Source organism: Narcine bancroftii, chromosome 11 (assembly GCF_036971445.1).
Source record: "Narcine bancroftii isolate sNarBan1 chromosome 11, sNarBan1.hap1, whole genome shotgun sequence".
Classification (NCBI taxonomy): Eukaryota; Metazoa; Chordata; class Chondrichthyes; order Torpediniformes; family Narcinidae; genus Narcine; species Narcine bancroftii.
Window position 1 is genome coordinate 39,465,906 of NC_091479.1, and position 6,315 is coordinate 39,472,220.

Sequence of the window (6,315 nt, forward strand, 5' to 3'; positions counted from 1 at the left end):
GCTGTCCTTTTCACAGTCAGATCTGACTACCTGAAGGTGTCGGGGAACTGGCTTGGAGGGGCCGAGGCATGCAACAAGAATTGGTCAGAGGCGATTGTAAAAGTCCACCAGAAATTGGGTCTGTGGGAATGACATTCCCTCTCAGTAATGGGGAAGAACCTGGTCATCAGGTGCAAGGTGCTCTCGGTACTGCTGCGTGTGATGCAGGCGTGGCCCATCCCACACACCTCTGCCCTGGCTATTACCAGAGCAGTTTCCCTCCTCATGTGGGGGTCCAAAATGGATGGAGTGGGAAGGAGGTCCATGTACATCGCCAGACTATGGTGTTATGAGCCCAAAGGACCCCAAAACCCAGCAGCAATAGACGTTCACCAGGACGAGTAGTTATATAAAGATAAGTTGTTTCTAATTATCTTTAAACATGAAAACAGAATCAAACTTTAACTTATCTCTATTAACTTAACTAACCTTAATCCCCTTCTAAGTCTAAGTGCACGTGTATGATGTGTGTGTAAATTTAAGAAAAGTTATTTGGTTCACAGTTCAATCTCACTTCTCATTCTTCTAAGTTCATTGGTTGGAGGCAATTCTAATACTGTGCATGGAATTGAACATGTATAAAGTTCACCAGGCTTTGCCACTCAGGAAAGTTCTGTAGGGTTTGCAGAGAGAGATTTGTTGTTCCAGGATTTTCACAACTGATTTAACACCATTAGTCAGCTCAATGTGTCGCTGATAAAACTTGGCCCATCAGGGTTCTCCAGATGATAATATCTTTCTTTCAAGTTAGCACAGTGGTCCTTCCTGTTTCACTTATTCCGAGAGTAACATCAGGCAGCGAGCACTTCCAGCGAGCACCTAGGATTAGGTGGAGGTTAAACATGTGGCGCAAGGAGTGGAGTCAGAGACTGGGTTTCAAGTTGTTGGACAACTGGGACCTTTTTTGGGGAAGCTGGGACCTATACCATAATGATGGGTGACATCTTAATCTCAGAGGGACCAGACTCCTGGCGGGGGCATTTGCTAGGGCTGTCAGGAGGGGTTTAAACTAGTATGGTTGGGGACAGGGTTTCAAGTTAGGCAGGATGGTAGGGTGAGGGTTAGTAGGATAAGGAAAGAGACAAGTTTAGATAATTTGAAGGAGGAAAAGCAGGAAGTAGTAAACAGATACTGCAGTGAAAATTGTGAGAATGGTATAGAGGAGGATATGCAGAAGGTAGGATGTAGGAGATCCCTGAGTTGTATTTATTTTAATGCGAGGATTAATGTGGATTGACATGTGGCATTATGATGTGTGGCCATTAGCGAGACATGGTTGAAAGTAGGTTGTGACTGGCAGTTGAATGTTCCACGATTTTGCTGCTTCAGATGTGACAGAGTTGGTGGATTAAGAGGGGGAGGTGTGGCATTACATGTCAGGGAGGATATTACAGCAGTGCTGAGGCAAGATAGACTGGAGGGCTCGTCAAGAGAGGCAGTGTGGGTAGAGCTGAAAAATAAGAAGGGTGAGGTTAATACTTTGGGGATTATTAAAGGCCTCCAAATGAGGAAAGGGAACGAGGAGAGCAAATGTGCAAGGAAATAGGTGGAATATGCAGGTAAAATAGGGTGGTGTTGGTTGGTGATTTCAATTTTCCAAATATTGATTGGGAAATGCAGTCAGTAAAAGGGCAGGATGGCTTAGTATTTATGCATTGTGTTCAGGATTGCTTTTTGCAGCAATATGTTGAGATGCCAACTAGAGTGGGAGCAGTGTTCGATCTGTTGTTTGGGAATGCAATGGGGCAGGTGACGGAGGTGAGCATTAGGGAGAACTTCGGATCCAGTGATCATTTTGACATACTCTTAAGAACTTGAAGAGGGAAATTAGAAAGAAAAAAAGAAGGGATGAGGTGTCCATAGCTAATAAGGCAAAGGTGAATCCTCAGGGTTTTTTCAGATATGTAAACAATAAAAGGAGGGTTAAACATAGAATAGGTCGACTGGATGATGGGACCAGTGAACTATTTCAGGAACCGTATGAAATGGGAGAAATATTGAACAAATTTTTCTCGTCTGTATTCACGAGGGAAAGGGTCAAAGGGCAATACAAGATAAGAGAGGCAAAGGACTTAGTTATGAAAAGGATAGGGATTAGTAAAGCAAGAGGTTTGGAGCTTCTTGGGTCAATTCAAGTGGATAAGTCTCCTGGTCCTGATGGGATTTTTCCCAGGACTTTAAGGGAGGTCAGGGAACAAATAGCGGGGGCACTGACAGCGATTTTTCAAAGATCACTGGAGGAGGGTGTGGTGCCGTGGGATTGGAGGGTTGCAAAAGTAGTTCTGTTGGTCAAAAAAGGCAGTAGGTGTAGGCCAAGTAATTATCGGCCAGTAAGTTTGACTTCCGAGTGGGGAAGATTATGGATGGTATACTTCGAGATAGTATGTACAAATATCTGGATAGGCAGGGATAGATCAGGGGCACCCAGCATGGGTTTGTGAAAGGAAAGTCATGTTTGATGAATCTTGTTGAATTTTTTTGAAGAGTTGACAAGAAAAGTGGATAAAGGTCGGGTGGTTGATGAGATCTATTTGAATTTTAGTAAGGCTTTTGATAAGGTTCTGCATGTAAGGTTATTTAGGAAGGTTCAGTCATTAGGGATTAATAGATAGTGGGATGGGTTCAGAAGTGGCTGGGAGATAGACAGCAGAGAGTCATGGTGGACAACTATATGTCATGTTGGAAGCCTGTGACAAGTGGAGTGCCTCAGGGATCGATGCTGGGTCCCTTGTTGTTTATCTTTAATATTAATGATTTAGAGGAGGGTGTGGTTAACTGGGTAAGCAAATATGCAGACGATACGAAAATAGGGGGAGTGGTGGACAGTGAGGTAGATTTTCTTGGAATAAAGGATTTGGTTTGTTTGGAAAAGATGGCAGATGGAATTTAATGTTGACAAGTGTGAGGTGCTGCATTCCGGAAAAAAAAATACAAATAGAACATATGCAGTTAAGGGGAGGGGGTAGAGGATGAAGAGGAACAGAGGGATCTTGGAGTTATGGTACAGAGTTCACTGAAGGTGGGTTCCCAGGTAGACAGGGTGGTTAAGAAGGCATATGACATGCTGGCCTTCATAAATCATAGCATAGGCTAGAGTGCAGCTGTTTAAGGCATTGGTGAGGCCATGTTTGGAGAATTGTGTTCCGTTCTGGTCTCCAAATTATAGGAAGAGTATAGATAAGGTGGAGAAGGTGCAGAGATTTATAAGAATGTTGCCTGTCTTACAGCATCTGGATTACAGGGAGAGATTAAGGAGACTGGGACTTTATTCATTGGGACGTAGACGAATGAGAGGGGACAATATAGCTATTTTAAATTATGAAAGGAATAGATAGACGAGACATAGACAGACACTTTCCCGTGAGGGAAGGGAAGGTTGGAACAAGAGGCCATGAGTTAATGGTAAGGAGGCAAAACTTCTGGAGAAATTTTAGAGGATGCTTCTTCACTCAGAGAGTGGAGGCAGAATGGAATGATCTTCCGAATGAGATTGTTGCGGCAGGGTCCCTTCTGTCATTTAAGAGAAGGTTGGATGTGTACATGGAGGTGAGGGGGTTGGGGGATATTGGCGGAAATCGGGAGGATTGAGCTAGTGGAGTTGTTCTAGTGAACCGGTGCAGTCTCAAAAGGCCGACATGGCCTGTTTCTGCTCTGTAAATGGTTATATGGTTACATGGTGACACAGTTTTCATTTCAATGTCCCATCTCTCGTTACACAACTCTCTGCTCTCCATGTTCATGCTGCACATTTCTTCACTGCTGTTATGGCTGGACTCAGAAAATGTTTTTGATATTAATTCAACTTCAGTTTTGTATCTGCTTCATATCTCTGACCAAGCACAAATATTCTCACATCCTTTTGTATTTTAATCTTCATAATTTGTCCTAATAATAGACTGAAATCCTTCCACTTTTACACAGGTCCAAACCGAATGGAAAGAAAAATCTCAATCACCTGATTACATTGAAAACATTTCTCGGAATAATTGGAGATAAGTCCATTTAATTTATATGTAGTATAGCAGAATTGATGTGGAGATTTTTATTTTTATATCTGGCATTAATCATATTTGTAACACTCTTGACACAATCCTGACCCTATTTCTTCTTGAATTTGTATATTTTAATCTTCACACCACTCTGAACAGCTTCTTTCTGAAATCGTCACATCCAAGCCCGACTCCCATCTTTCTCCTGACCTCTGCTATCCTGGTTTTGGATTTTCTCTCTGGAGAGCATCGTACATTTCATTAATAACTTTGGGTGTATTTCCCATCCAACTCTTTGTTCCATTTCACTAATTTTAGGTGCAGTCAATGTTGGTCCCTATCTTTCTCTTAAGAATGATCTAAGCGGGAGAAAACAGAAGAAGGTCCCACTTGCCTCTCCGTATTTGTGTTTAATTGTTTGAAGAATTTCTTCCATGTAGCGTCTTCAAAATATATTATACTCTGTCATAACATAAATTTAATATTCTATTGCCTCTGTTCATAGGCAATAACACATTTTGACATACTTTGCTTCCCCTCCTCCATTGTTGTCACATTCGTGTGGGTCCCACAGATTAAGAACCAGACCAAAGCGGAGGTACAAAGCACACATTTATTTCGGGGATGGAAACAGGACAACAGGGTTGATATGTTAGGCAAGCCTCTACACTTCTAATTAGGAGGGAGAAACTGACAGAGACGGGGAAATTACATGAACATACACATTCAACATTCAGGATCAAGGTGATAAAAGGTGAGGAGGAATGCAGTGGTCATTGGGGACTCCATTGTCAGAGGTACAGACAAGAGATTCTGTGAGCCAGATAGGAATACCCGCATGGCGTGCTGCCTCCCTGGTGCAAGGGTACGGGATATCTCAAATCTGGTCCAGAGTATTCTGAAAGGAGAGGGTGAGCAGCCTGATGTCTTGGTACATGCCTCATTGGGTACCAATGACATAGATAAAAAGAGGGAGGAGTTACTAAAAAAGGATTACAGTGAGCTGGGACAGAAGCTAAGAAAAAGGACCGCCAGGGTGGTGATCTCTGGATTGCTACCTGTGCCAAGTGCAACTGAGGACAAAAATGGAAGGTTAAGACAAATGAATGTGTGGCTGAGGGGCTGGTGTAAAAGACAGGGTTTTGGGTTCTTGGATCATTGGGATCTCTTTTGGGGAAGTCATGACCTTTACAAGAAGGATGGGTTACACCTAGACCCAAAAGGGGTCAATATATTGGCAGCTAGGTTTGGTACAGCCGTCGGATGCGGTTTAAACTCATTTGGCAGGGGGATGGGAACCTGTATGGTAGGGCAAAGGACAGGAAAGATAAAATAGGAAAAGTTAGGTTGGGCAGCGAAAGTAAAAAAATCAGAAAGAGCAGGGAAGGTAAAAAAAGCACATTTGAAGGCTTTATATCTTAATGCAAGAAGCATTCGGATCAAGGTAGATGAATTGGCTGTGGACATTGAGACAAACAAATACGATTTGATTGGGATTACAGAAACATGACTGCAAGGTGGGCAAGCCTGGGAATTTAACATCCCGGAGTATACAATATTTAGGAGGGATTGGCAAGAAAGAAAAGGGGGTGGGGTAGCATTGATGGTGAGAGAAGGGACCGACACGATTGACAGAAAGGATATTAACTCGGAAGATACCAAATCTATATGGGTAGAACTGAGGTATAGCAAGGGGCGGAAAACGTTAGTGGGGGTGGTATATAGGCCTCCAAATAGTAATGTAGAGGTGAGGGGAGGCATAAAAAGAGAAATTAGAGAAGTGTGCAATAAGGTCACAGCTGTCAGAGACTTTAATTTACATATTGATTGGACTAGCCAAATTTGTAAAAATACTGAGGAGGAAGAATTCCTTGAATGTTTATGGGACGGTTATCTAGACCAATATGTCGAGGAACCAACTCGGGAGCAGGCCATTTTAGACTGGGTATTATGCAATGAAAAGGGGATAATCAGCAATTTTGTTGTACGAGGTCCTTTGGGTAGGAGCGATCACAATATGATCGAATTCACACTCGACATGGAGAGTGAAGAAATTAAAACCGAGACTAAGGTCCTGAATTTAAATAAAGGGAATTATGATGGTATGTGATGGGAGTTGATTAAGATTGATTGGGTGGTGTTTATGGGGAGGGGGGGGGGGGTTGACGGTGGATAGACAATGGAAAGCATTCACAGATCTAATGGAAGAATTGCAGAAATCGTTTATACCAGTTTGGCATAAAAATAAACCAAAAAAGGTGACTCAACCGTGTATAACAAGGGAAAT